General features: G+C 39.5%; 1 long non-coding RNA gene across 4 annotated transcripts in view; it reads left to right on the top strand.

Moving 5' to 3' along the window:
- LOC131277617 (uncharacterized) overlaps positions 1–14,798 on the top strand; it is a 119,526-nt gene that overhangs the window by 71,246 nt on the left and 33,482 nt on the right. Inside the window, exons 6-7 of one of the 4 annotated variants that reach the window (XR_009184754.1) lie at positions 7,087–7,264; positions 9,406–9,585. The exons of 2 other annotated variants lie outside the window; for them this stretch is intronic. This is a non-coding gene — a long non-coding RNA (uncharacterized lncRNA). Of the gene's footprint in view, positions 1–7,086; positions 7,265–9,405; positions 9,586–14,798 lie in introns of those variants that run through there. One more of the 4 variants, XR_009184755.2, reaches the window with a different exon arrangement.

Here is a 14,798-nt window from a genome sequence, read left to right as displayed (position 1 = left end):
AAACAAGACCATAAATTACCTATATTCAGGAAAGTATAAAACATAGCTAAAAGAAAGAATGATGATATAAATAAATGGAGGAATATTCTGGATGCATAACTGGGAAGACTAAATATCATTAAGATGTCAATTCTATGCAAACTGAACTACAGTTTTAACACAATCCCAATAAAAATTCCAACAGTCATCTTTGTGGAATTGGAAAAGCCAATTTTTAAAAATGTCTAAAAGGATAAGGGCCAAAATAGCCAAAAATATCTTTAAAAAGAATAAAGATGGAAGATTCTCACTTCCAGGCTTTAAAAGATACTATCTTGGTACAGAGGTAATAACAGCTTGGTACTTGAATAAAGACAGACAGATTGCCAAATGGAATCAAACCAAGTGCTCAAAACAAGATCTTCAAATCTATGGTTAAGTGATTTTTCACAGAGCTGTCAAAGCTACTCGGCCAGGTCAGTACAGCCTCTTCAACAAATGGTACTGGGAAAACTGGATATTCTTAGCCTAAAGAAAGTGCCCCCTATCCCACACCTTATTAAAAAATGAACTCAAAATGGATCAAACAACTAAATATAAATGCAAGGACAATAAAACTCCTAGAACAAAAAAATTAGGTCAGCATCTTTAGTACCTTGTGGTACATGGTGGTTCCATGGAGATTACACCCAAAGCACAGGCAATAAAGAAAAAATAGGTAAATAGGACTTTCTCAAAATTGAACACTTTTGTGCTTAAAAAATTTTACTAAGACGGTGAAAAGGTAGCCAAATCAATGAGAAAATATCTTCAGAATCCACATATTTGACAAGGGTTTATTTCCACATTATATAAAGAGATCACACAACTTGACAAAATGGCAAGCAACCCAATTTTTAAAAAGCCAAAAGACTAGAAAATTTTCCAAAGAGGTAATACTAATGGCCAAAATGCATGTGAAAAGATGCTCAACCACCACACCAGGGAGCCAAGAGTGCCTACAACTGCATGCAGGAGAATTGCATCCATCATCCATGTGGAATCTAAGCCCCATCTCAATATAGAGGTGGAGTGGACATAACCATCCCAGGGTCCACAGGATGGAGGAATAGAGTATGGATTAGAGTGGACTTACTGATATTCTATTCTGGAACTATTGTGATTAGTAATGGAAGAAAAGGTAGCATTAATGTGGAGAAAGTGGCCATGGTAGCTGCTGAGGTAGGGAGAGGGAAGAAGAGATATGATGTGGGGGCATTTTCAGGATGTCCAGGGACAGTTCCTGGACATCACATGTCCTCCCATGGCCCACTGGGTGGACTGGGTGAGAGTGTAAACTACAATGTAACCACTATCCCTGTGGTGCAGCAGTGCTCCAAAATGTATTCACCAAATGCAATGAATGTGCCACAATGATGAAAGAAGTTGCTGATGTGGGCGGAGTGGGGTGGGGGGGTGGAGGGTATATGGGGACCTCATATTTTTTTATGTAACATTAAAAAATAAAAAAAGAAAAATTGGGGTATCAAAAAATGAAAAAATGAAAAAGTTTTGTTTTTGACATTTTGCCTTTCATCACTGCTATAGGTATTGTCCTGTATGTACAGTGGCAAGGCAATTTCTTCCATTTCTTCCTCAGTGTCTACATCCTTTCTTTTATTTCCCTAATTATTAAGTTTGTCTTCACATAAGTTTTAGATCACAGTAATTCACATGTACAGTATATGGTACTCCCACATATCCAACATCATTTTGTGCCTTCCCCAGCAATGATCCTTTTATGTGTTCATATTATATTTGCTGCAGCTGATGTACAAATATTGAAACAATAGCTTTCAAACATGGTTCCATTTGAGTTTACATTATGCTTTGTATTTTTGACTATACAATTTTCTAAATTTTTAGTTATTTTATGTTTTACATTATGGTTTGCATTTTTAGCCTATAGACATTTATACATTTTTTGTGTAATTTAACATGTTCTATATCCATAATTGAATGTCTTGTGGAACACTTTTATTGCTGCACAGTTACACTGATTCCATCTATTCAACCCCTCTTTCCCCTCCCATCAGGGCCCACCACAACAATCTTCATTACTTGAAGACCATATTCAGAGATACTTGCAACAATGTTGAGGACTTGACATACTTGACTACCCGAACCCATTGGGAGCCACCAATTCTCTTGAAAGATACAATTCCCTTTGTTTCAGAACATCAGTCCTGCCCAGGATGTGTGTATACCTTCACTCTCATTGTATGGGTCTCCACCCAATGATATAACAACGCACTATGACAAAATGAACACTCACACACTCCCTAGAAGCCTGCCCTGTGTCAGATGCCCCCCCCTTAAGCATCTTAAACAGGTAACCTTCCATATTATATTTTCTAAAGAGTTTTTCTGCATTATAATTTTAACCATATACCTGACAATCTCCTATGTTCAAATGTTCCCCCCAATTTCTTGGGCCATCTGCCCCATCCTCCCATCCCTAGCCCCCCTCAAGCCCACAAAGTCCCATCCTAAGCCCCTATTTTATCCCTTCCCTGTATAAATACTTACCTCCAGCTTATCATAGATTTCTTTTACATCTCTAGTTAAATTTATTCCTAGGTATTTGATTTTATTTACTATTGGAAATGGTATTTGATTCCTGATTTCCTCCTCAGATTGATCATTATTGGTGTATAGAAATGCTACTGATTTTTTTGCGCATTGATCTTGTAACCTGTGGCTTTACTGAACTCATTTATAAGTTCTAGAAGCTTTCTTGTAGACTCCTCGGGGTTTTCTATGTATAGGATCACATTATCTGCAAATAGTGAAATTTTGACTTCTTTCTTTCCAATTTGGATGCGTTTTATGTCTGGTGATTGCCTCAGTGCTTGAACAAGTACTTCTAAGACTATGTTACACAGAATGGGTGATAATGGGCATCCTTGTCTTGTTCCTGATCTTAGAGGGAAAGATTTTAGGATTTCACCATTGTAAATGATGTTAGCTGTGGGTTTTTTTTTTTAAGATTTATTTATTTATTTCTCTCCCCTCCCCCCACCACACTGGTTGTCTGTTCTCTGTGTCTATTTGCTGCATCTTCTTTGTCCACTTCTGTTGTTGTCAGCAACATGGGAATCTGTGTTTCTTTTTGTTGTGCCATCTTGTTGTGTCAGTTCTTCATGTGTGCGGCACCATTCCTGGGCAGCCTGCGCTTTCTTTCATGCTGGGCGGCTCTCATGGGGTACACTCCTTGTGCATGGGGCTCCCCTATGTGGGGGACATCCCTGCATGGCATGGCACTCCTTGTGTGCATCAACACTGCACATGGTCCAGCTCCACACAAATCAAGGAGGCCCAGGGTTTGAACCACGGACCTCCCATGTGGTAGATGGATGCCCTAAACACTGGGTCAAGTCTGCCACCCCCCTTCAATCTTTTATATGATATATTATATTAATTGAATTTCTTATGTTGAACCATCCTTGCATACCAGGAATGAATCCCACTTGGTCATGTGTTGTTGAATACGATTAGCAAGTATTTTTTTGAGGATTTTCACGTCTATGTTCATTTCAGAGATTGGTGTGTAATTTTCCTTTATTGTGGTGTCTTTGTTTGGCTTTGGTACCAGAGTAATCTTGGCATAATAGAATGAATTAGGCAATGTTCCTTCTATTTCAATTTCTTGGAAGATTTAAGAAAGATTGGTGTTAGTTCTTTCTGGAATGTTTGGTGGAATCACCTGTGAAGCTGTCTGGCCCAGGGCTCTTCTTAGTTGGGAGGTTTTAATGACTGATTCTATCTCTTTACTTGTGTTTGGTTTGGTGAGATCATCAATTTCCTCTTTTGTCAATGTAGACTGCTTATTGTTTCTAGGAATTTGTCCATTTCCTCTAAATTGTCCTTCTTGTTGGAATATAGTTTTCAAAGTATCCTCTCATGATAGTCTTTATTTCTGTGGGGTCAGTGGTGATATCTCCTTTCTCCTTTCTTATTTTGTGTATTGCATCTTCTCTCCTTTTTTCTTTGTTAGTCTAGCTAAGGGTTTGTCAATTTTATTGATATTCTCAAAGAACCAGCTCTTGGTTTTATTTTTTCAAGTGCTTTCTTATTTTCTATTTCATTTAGTTCTGCTCTTATCTTTGTTATGTCTTTCTTTCTTCTTCCTTTGGAATTAGTTTGTTGGTTTTTTTTACTAATTCCTCCAAGTGTGCAGTTAGTTCTTCAATTTTAGCTCTTCTTTTTTGATGTATGAATTTATGGCCATAAATTTCCCTCTCAGTACTGCTTTTGTTGCATCCCATAAGCTCGGGTATGTTGTGTTATCATTTTCAATAGTTTCAAGGTAGTTATTAATTTCTTTTGGGATTTCCTCCTTGACCCACTGTTTTTATAAGGGTGTGTTGTTTAAGTTCCATTCTTGGTGCCAAATCTAGGTCCCTGGCCCTAGCAGATTTCCAGCTTCATTCCACTGTGGTCAGAGAATTATTTTGTATGATGTCAATCTTTCTGAATTCATTGAGACTTTTTCTGTGGCCTAGCATGTGGTCTATCTTGGAGAATGATCCATGTGCACTTGAGCAGAATGTATATCCTACTATATTTGAGTATAATGTTCCATATATGTCTGTTAGGTCCAGCTCCTCTAATATATTGTTCAAAAGTCTTTGCTTCTTTATTGATTCTCTTTTGAGATGTTCTGTCCAAAGTTGATAGTGGTGTATTAAAGTCCCCCACTATAATTGTAGAAGCATCTATTCCTTCACTTAGTTTGTCCAGTGTTTCCTCACATATTTCAAGTCTCCCTTGTTAGGAGCATAAATGTTTGATTGTTCTTTCTTCTTGAAAGATTATCCCTTTCACTAATATGTTGTGTCCATCTTTGTCTCTCACTATTGTTTTGCATTTAAAGCCTATTTTGTCTGATATTAATATAGCTACTCCTGCCCTTTTTTTGGCCATTGTTTGTTTGTAAGATTGTTTTTCAACCATTCACTTTCAACCTCCTTGAATCCCTTGGTCTGAGATGCGCTTCTTGTAGAGAGCATATAGATGGTTCATAGTTCCTTATCCAATCTTCCAGTCTGAGTCTCTTGACAGGTGAGTTTAATTGATTGACATTCAGTGTTAATATTTTCAAGGAATTTCTTATGTTAGCCATATTTTCTTTGGATTTGTGTTTGTCATATTTTGTTTGATTTTATCTGTGTTTGTCTTTTTTGTTGCTCTTACACTCTGCTCCAACTCTGTCTTTCTTGGTTTTTTCTTTCTTCCTGCAGAACTCCCTTTAGTATTTCTTGAAGGGCAGGATTCTTGTTGGCATATTCTCTTAGTTTCTGTTTATCTGTAAATATTTTGAACTCACCATCATTTTTGAATGCTAACTTTGTTGGGTAGAGTATTCTTGGTTGGAAATTTTTTTCTTTTAGGACCTTGACTATGTCATACCACTGCCTTCTTGCCTCCATGGTTTCAGATGAGAAATCAGTGCTTAATGTTATGGAGCCTCCTTTGCATGTGATGGCTCTCTTTTCTCTTGCTACTTTTAGTGTTTTCACTTTGTCTTGATTATTGGATAATTTGACAAGTGTATGTCTTGGGGTAAGCCTGTTGAGATGTATGCTGTTTGGGGTGTGTTGTTCTTCCTGAATAATGTACATCCATTTCCCTCAATAGGTTTGGGAAGTTTTCAGCCTTTATTTCCTCCATCACCCCTTCTGTCCCCTTTCCCTTCTCCTCCTTCTAGGATACCTATAATGTGTATGTTTGTGTGTTTTGCCTCATCATTCAATTTCCTCAGTCCCTGCTGGATTTTTTCTATCTTTTTATCCATCAGTTCTACTATCTCTTTGATTTCAGATGTACTGTCTTCCATATCACTAATTCTCTCCTCTGCCTCTTTGAGTCTTCTGTTATTTGCTGAGAGTGTATTTTTGATTTCTTGAATTGTGCTGTTCATCACCATCATATCCATTATCTTTTTGTGTATATCAATTTCTTCTGTATTCTCTCCAAGTGTTCTTTTCATATTCTTAATCTCTTCCTTCTCTTCATTGAATTGGTCCCTAAAATATGTTTCAAGAGCTTTAATTACTTGTTCTATGTTCTGCTCCTCTTCCTGCTTTTTACTGTGTTCATTGGATTGGTGCATGTTTTCCTGATTATTGGTTTGGTTTGTAGTTTTTTGTTGCTGTCTGGTCATCATTTTATCTTGACAGGTTTAATCAGTTGCTTAGCTTCTTTGTGGAGGGGTTTAATTAGTTGTTTTTGTGTGTGTTAAGTCTTCTCTTTGTCACTTTGTTCTTCTTATTCTATTTCCTTGTTGTTGTCTAAGTTCACTTGAAGGAAAACATTAGGGCCAGAGAAAGCAAAAGGAGTAAGAAAAGAAAATGAATAATAGTAGTATTGATATACTACTATAGTAAGTATTAACAGAAGAAACATGTGAGATCTAGGAGAATGGATATTAGATTCATGTAAGCTCTGTAGAGTTATAACAGTAAGTAAAGCAGAGAATGTATAATGAGACAGAAACTGAATATGGGGAGGAATATAGTGTGAATTAAAAGGCCACTGTGTTCAGGAGAGATGGAAAGAGAAAAGAAAGGACAATAATATAAAGAGTGAATATAAGACAGAAAACAGAACAAAGGTATTAGAAATAAAAAGTCAGAAAAATAAGGGGGCAAACAAAGAGAGGTGTAATGTAAGGGAAACAATAAATGATGGAGGATAGAAAGATGTAGAGGAAAGGGGATAGTGTAGGTGGCCAAAATCAATACACACAGAAAAGAGAAAGTTGAGGATGAAGAAATACAGCAAATGTGAAGTGCTCCCTGCAGCACCTAATATAAAAAGAATAAAAAAGAAGAGAAAGAAAGAAAAGGAAAAAAGGGACAAAAGGGAGGGGGAAGCAAGCAACAAGAAGAAAAAGAGAGAAAAAGAAAAACAGAAAAAAGGGCCTTCAGGGGATAAAGAGGAAGGAAAAAACCGAAACCATGAAAATATCAGACAAAGCTTCGAGCAAGGGAATCCTCTTTTCAGTTAAATAAAATGCTTAGGAATCTGACATTTGGCCTTTCTCCCTTCTCACTTCTCTTCCAGGGCAGCAGGAAAGCTACCTGAGAGGTCTGGTAGGAGATTCGAGAGGGTTCTTGTTGAACCAGCTCCACACAGAAAACAATGACTTAATTTCCAGAGAGAGAGCACCCACCGCTCACCAGGAACCCCAAGTATGCTATTGGAAGCTTGGAATGCACCTCCTTCAGTCCCTCTCCTTAAGGTGTGCTACAAGAGGGCTAGTTGATTTTCTGAGTCCACCTTCTCCCAGACCAAGTTTCCTATCCCAGGGTATTTAGGTGAATAGGCTTTCTCAGCAGATTCGCCACTCCTTTCTTCCCAGGCTCTCCCCAAGCTAGCCAGTATGCTCCTCCAAGTGGAAAAATAAAAAGAACAGAAGTGGGGGGAATCACCAGAATATTGAACCCATATTAGCCAGGCCCCCCTGCTGCGCCCCCCACCAAATCCCTCCCACCCACAGAATCAGTCCAAAACTGGAGGGCTAGGGCAATCCCAGACCTCCAGGAGTGCTGGACTAGGGAAAGGAAAATCTGGGACACTGCAAACCCAGGGTATGAAGGTCTGTGGAATACGGGCTATGGGGCCTCAGGGGACACTGACCTGGGCACCACACATCCAGGGACCATGGGGCCCAGGAATACTGCTGCACAACTGACAGTTCTCAGGGCATACCGCAGCTGCCAGCCCCAGAGGGAAGGGTCCCACCAGCCCACAGCTTCCAACCTCTGTACTTGTAACCCGCAATTCTACCTTTAGCAAATGGCACCTCTGTCACTGTCTCTCCAAATCAACATCCACACACCCTCCACCCTGCAAGCCCCCAAGACAGCCCACTCTGGCAAGACCCCATCCCCACTTGGCCACCTCTTTGCAGGAGAGACTGTAAGGTGCACTCACTCAGACACCATCTTGCCCTGCCTCTCCTAACTTGTTATTCTAACCTTCCCCTTCCCAATTTCCTTTCTGTGTCATGATCTGATGATTTTAGCACAAGTACCTGAGAAATACCAAGAAGCTTGTTGCCACGGTAATTTATTTTTATATTTCATAAAACATCAACTTTCATGCTCAAACATGGTAACCCAAGTTGGGACACCACTTGGAACACAGCTAAGTGAAAAATCATGACATGAAAGTGGGCTGAGAACTGTGGTCAGGAGACTTGCAGCTGTGAGCAACAGAAAGAAAACCGCTGTGAACTTAGCACCACCAAACAGAATCTCTGGGATCTTGTTACCCTGTGCAGGGGCATTTCCAACAGAAGGCCCCTCCGCCCCCAGTCCTGTGCCACAAGGAGATACAGGCCTCTGTGAGGAGGTGATTTATGTGAGTGCACAAGCAAGGAACTGGGGGATCTTCCCAAAACCTGTTCAAAGTGAGAATGGGAGCCAGGGTTTTTATAGGCAAAGGAGAGGGCTAAGGGAGAAGTAAAACAAGTAAAAAAACAAACATAGTGAGGAGTAGATATTCCAGGGGCCTTGTGAGGAGGATACATGCAATTTCTCAGGCCTGTGTTCTCTCAAGCACATTCACCTTGTCCTTGGTTTCAGCACCAAATAAGTCAGAGTTTAGAAAGTGTTGTGCAGGTGCTTACATGCCAGTCTCCATGACTCCTTTCTCAGTGAGCACTCAAGGATATCAAGGTTTTTATCCTCTGAGGTAAGTTACAGATTTCCTGGGTCACAAGATACTCCTGATACCATTCTGTTTGGTTTTGCTTTGAGGTTTTTATTCCAGTAAGCAAAACTGAGAAGGTTTGGTTAATATTCTTCAGGGAACCAGATGCAAAGTGTAAGCTTCTAAAATTAGACTGACTGAAAACTAGTTCAGTTATGTCTGGGAAGACCCAGAGCTGCTTAAGTGAAGAAATTTTTATGAAGTGTATATTCTAGCTATCAGTCTCACTTAAGGAATCAAGTAGCAGTAGATCCATTATAGGAGTGATCCTTCACAGCCTGCGTGGTTTCCTCTAGGTCTCAGGCATGTCTCAATTTTCATTTCCACATTCTGGTGCGTTCCTTAATTCTGTGAGGCTGACCCTTCTCCTGACCCTACAATGCCTACTGAGCTTCATTCCTCACCTGCAGGGGGTTGTCTATATCCAGGGCACAGATGGAAATTTCCAAGATTACTTGATGATTGCCTTCCATCTACACATCCTATAGGAGCTTATATGCCTAATTCCTGTTAGGTCTCTATTTAGAAAAACTGTAATTCAGACAAAAACCACTTGCAGCCTTCTAGGGGATTTGGTTATGGTTTTGGGGTAGGCAACAGAGTAGGAAGGACACTACAAACATTTCATTCCAGTTGCAAGTCTACAATAAATGAATTGTTTTTCAGAAAATATATGCTTCTGTGAACTACCATTCTTCTCTGGAAGATGACATCTGAGGGGGATCATTTGGCCCTTTGCCCAGAGACCTGAAGGTCACTGGAACACTGGGTCATGTTTAGGACTTGCTCATGGAGATGCTGCTGAAGATAAGACACGGACTTGAGTGCAAGGGTCACTTGGTCCCCACAGAGGTCACATGATACCCAGCAGATTCTTGCAGCCACCATGCAACTAGGCCATGGCTCTGTTTCTCTGGGATTCCTCTTTGTTCCTGGTCTTTCTAAGCACCAGGACACATTCCAACGGCCCAAACAGGAAAAGCGGGAGTTGCATTACTTGCCATGATCTTTCAGAAAGCAGCTGTGTGTTTCTGTGCTTGTGCACATGTGTGTCTGTGGGTGGGTATGAGACAGAGAGAGAGGGAGAAAGAGAGAGGGATAGAATGTATGTGTATGTGACAATAAACATTCTCAATTTTCTCTGACTCCTATTAAGATAATAAAAGCATTATCAACTACTCACTGATTGCCTGGACCCATTAGAAAATTCATAGGTATGTCCTCATAAACACATGTAATTATTGCCATTCAAAGGTGAGGAAAATGAGTATTAGAGAAAAAAAATAAGTAGCAAGCATGAAATTTGAAATTGGTCAGCTCCTGATTTCAATCCCAAGTACCCTTTTTGTGTGAACATCTTTGATTCAGTTAAACTCTCAGTGCCAGTTTTCTCAATGTACCATGATAATGCATCTACTGTACTCCTGAAAACATATTTTGATCATTTTTTAATTACATGTTATTAAATGAAATAGATACAAGAAGGAGGAGTTTGCAATGGAAGCAGAAATCTTTATCAGTAGGCACAATGGATTGAAGTTACAAAGCTCATTATAACTGAAAAAATGATGTCCTGTAAAAGAAGAGGACCAAGTTTGGTCTCTTCCCAGCAGGTGTGAGAAATACTGGGGGTGGGCAGGTATTGACTGTAAAAGGGCATGAAGGAAAAATTCTTTGGTTGGTTTGTTGGTTTCATTGGGGTAGGCCTTTGTCAAAGTGTACTGGTGTGAACAGGTGAATGGTCTGGCTCGTATCTATATGAATTAAATCTCTATATAATTGAGAAAATGATTATTAGCTGAGTAATATTCCATTGTATGTCTATACCACAACTTATCCATTCATCTCTTTTTTTTAATGAGAAATTTTATCATTTTTTACATGGTTATTACAATTTTATTTTTTTTCAATTTATTTTTTTAATATTACATTAAAAAAATATGAGGTCCCCATATACCTCCCACCCCCTCACCACACTTCTCCCCCCATAACAACAATCTCCTCCATCATCATGAGACATTCATTGCATTTGGTGAATACATCTCTGAGCACCGCTGCACCTCATGGTCAGTGGTCCACATCATAGCCCACACTCTCCCACATTCCACCCAGTGGGCCATGGGAAGACATACAATGTCTGATAACTGTCCCCTCAGCACCACCAGGACAACTCCAACCCCTGAAAATGCCCCCACATCACATCTCTTCCTCCCATTCCCTATCCCCAGCAGCCACCATGGCCATTTTCTCCACACCAGTGCCACATTTTCTTTGATTACTAATCACAATAGTTCATGAATAGAATATCAGTAAGTCCACTCTAATCCATACTCTATTCCTCCATCCTGTGGACCTTGGAATGTTGTGTCCACTCCACATCTATATTAAGTGGGGGCTTAGATTCCACATGGATGCAGGCTGCAATCCTCCTGCTTTCAGTTGTAGGCACTCTTGGCTCCCTGGTGTGGTGGTTGACCTTCTTCAACTCCATGTTAGCTGAGAGGGGTAAGTCTGTTAAGGCTTAGGGCCTGGCTATCACATAGTCCAGAGATTCAGGTCCCCTGGGTATATATTAAACCCCAGCACCAACTACGGTTCTGGTAAAAGTAAAAGGAGAGGCTTTGGACAAAGATCACATCTGAGTCCAGCTCCATCACACAGAAACACAAACTCCAAAGCAGGGCCAACTGACATGGCACTAAACTCCATCTGCCATGACCATAGAACCTGTGGGTCTCTGTAGCCATCAGAAGAACCAATACCCAGGGTTGTATCTACTTTATCTGTCTCTGGGACTCTGCTCAGGTGTGCATAAGGGCAACCCCTCTGATAACCTCCTGGCTCTTTTTGGAGACTCATAGCCATATAAACTCATTTGTCCTTTCCATTTCCCCCTTGATTCAGGTCAAAATGTATTTTTAACTCCTGGTATTATATGTAGACTGAGATATTCTGCTGGTCTGAGTTGACCCTTTTATTCAAGGTCATTTTCTAGTTACATCATCAGCTGGTACTTGGTAGTAATCCCTTGGTGCCAGGGAGGCTCATCCCTGGAAGTCATGTCCCATGCTGGGAGGAAGGCAACACATTTATAAGCTGAGTTTGGCTTTGAGACTGGCCACATTTGAGCAATATGGAGGCTCTCAGGAGGTAACTCTTAGGCACCCTGCAGCTCTAGGCTTTGTTCTTATTTCAGGTGCACAGGCTCACAAGCATAGTCATTAGTATCAAGGTCTCCTTGTTGGACCTTCATTCTCTTTTGGTCTTTGCCGTTGCACTTGGGGGATTGTTGCTGTTTCTTTAGGGACTGTGATAGAGCTCCCATGGCTAGGAACTCAGCAGTCCCTCAGTTGTTTTTAATTTATATCCACTATGAAAATATCCAAACATTTTTATGCACCCTGGGTATATGCCCTGTAGAAATCCCTGCCAACCATGTGTTCCCTGTCAATAACATCCCACACCAGTATTCCTCCCCTGCCATTGTTGAACCTCTCTGTGATCTAAAACTTCTTGGAAAGTGAAGCCCAATATATTGCCAGGTTCCATTAATAGTAAAATGGAATATAGTGATGAGTTTAAAGGTTAGATATAGAATACATATTAATTTTTAGAAAAATTAAGGTAAAAATTAATTGGGGTATCAAAAAATTTAAAAATGCAAAAACTTTGTTTTTGATGTTTTGCCTTCCATCACTGCAATAAGTGTGACCCTGTATGCAAATTGTCAAGGCAAATGCTTCCGTCTTTTCCTCGCTATGTCCTTTCTTTTTCTTTTCTTTTTTCTAATTAACCTTATCTTCACAAAAGTTTTAGATCACAGTAATTGATATATACAATATACAGTACTCCCACATATCCAACATAAAACCTTTTCCCTTCCACAGCAATAATCTTTTTACATATTCATACTATATTTACTGAAACTGTTGTACAGATATTGAGACAATAGCTTTCAAACAAGGTAACATTTGTGTTTTCCTTGTGGTTTATATTTTCGATGATACAATTTTCTAAATTTTTAGTTATCTTATGTTTTACATTATGATATATATTTTAGCCTTTCAGCCCCTATATATTTTTGGTTTAATTTTATGTCTTATATACATCCTTGTGTACTCTTGTGGAACACTTCTATTGCCCACACAGTTACATTGGTTCCATCTATTCAATACCTCTTTCCCCCTCCCCTTAGGGCCCACAGTGACAGTCAATCTTCATTGCTTGAAGGGTCATGTTCAGAGATACTTGCAACAATGTTGAGGGCTTGATATGATCAACTTCCCTAATGCACTGGGAGCCACTATTTCTCTTGAAAGATACAATTCCCTCTATTTAAGGGCATCAGTCCTCCCCAGTATGTGGGTATACTTTCACTCTCATTATATGGATCTCTATCCAATGATATAACCCACTATGGCAAAATGAGCATTCACATATTCCCTAGGAGCCTGTCCTGCATCTGATTATCTCTTTTAAGCATCTTAAACAGGTAATGATCCTTATTATATTTTTAAAAAAGTTTTCTCAGCATTATACTCTCAACCAAATACCTAACAATCTCCTATGTTTGTATGTTGCCCCCCTCTCCCCAATTTCTTGGGTAATATTACCCATCTTCCCATCGCTAGCCCCCCTCAAGCCTGCAAAGCCCCACACAAAGGTAAACCTATGCCCCAATTTTATCCCTTCCTTGTACAAATACTTACCTCCAGCTTATCATAGATTTCACCCATGTAGGTGTCTTGTTACATCCTTCCTCTACACCCCAATTTCTTTTAAGTCTATCATCCAGTCTCTAGCTCTCTGAGGCAGCTTGGTTTACTTATTTCATATCATTGAGGTCATGTAGTATTTGTCCTTCAATGCCTGGGTTGCTTCACTCAACATGAGTTTCTCAAGATTCATCCATGTTATCACGTGTGTTTGTAGTGTACTCATTCTTATAGCTGAGTAGTACTCAATTGTATATGTATACCACATTTTATTTATCCATTTATCTGTTGATGGGCATTTGGGTTGATTCCAACTTTTGGCAATAGTGAACACTGCTGCTATGGACATTGATGTGCATATATTGGTTTGTTTCCTTGTTTTCGGTTCTACTGGGTATATACCCAGCAGTGGACTTGCTGGGTCATATGGAAAATCTATGGCTAGTTTTTAGAGAAACTTCCAAAATGTCCTCCACAATGGCTGGATTCTTTGACAATCCCACCAGCAGTGGATGAGTGTTCCCAATCCTCCACATCCTCTCCAGCATTTGTAGTCTTCTGTTTTTTTCATAGCTGGCAATCTTATGGGAGTAAGATGGTATCTCATTGTAGTTTTGATTTGCATTTCCCTGATAGCTAGAGATTTGGAGCATTTTTTCATGTGCTTTTTAGCCACTTGTATTTCTTCTTTGGAGAAGTATCTGTTTAAATCTTTTCCCCAATTTTAAAATGGGTTCATTGTCTTTTTCTTTTCAAGATATAGGAGTTCTTTATATATGCAGGTTATATAAGTCTCCTATCAGATATATGGTTATGAAATATTTTCTCCCATTGTGTAGGCTCTCTTTTCACTTTCTTGACAAAATCCTTTGAGGTACAGAAGGCTTTAATTTGAGGAAGTCACATTTATCTATTTGTTCTTTTGCTGCTCGTGCTTTTGGTGTAAAGTTCATGAAGCCCCTTCCTATTACAGGGTCTTGTATATGCTTCCCTACACTGCTTTCCAAAGTCTTTATCGTCTTGGCTCTTATATTTAGGTCTTTGATCCATCTTGAGTTGATTTTTGTATAAGGTGTGAGATGGTAATCCTCTTTCATTCTTTACATATGGATATCCAGTTCTCCAGGCACCATTTGTTGAATAGGCCATTCTTTCCCAGTTGAGAGGGTTTGGTGGTTTTATCGAATATTATATGACTATATATTTGAGGATCTCTATCAGAATCTCAATTCGGTTCCATTGGTCTGTGTGTCTCTCCTTGTGCCAATATCATGGTGTTTTCACTACTGTAGCTTTGTAGTATGTTTTGAAGTCAGGTAGTGTGATTTCTCCAATTTCGTTTTT

The sequence above is a fragment of the Dasypus novemcinctus genome, unplaced genomic scaffold (genome assembly GCF_030445035.2).
Source record: "Dasypus novemcinctus isolate mDasNov1 unplaced genomic scaffold, mDasNov1.1.hap2 scaffold_190, whole genome shotgun sequence".
Taxonomy (NCBI): Eukaryota; Metazoa; Chordata; class Mammalia; order Cingulata; family Dasypodidae; genus Dasypus; species Dasypus novemcinctus.
Note: the sequence above shows the minus strand (reverse complement) of the source record. Positions and strands in the feature narration are given on the sequence as shown.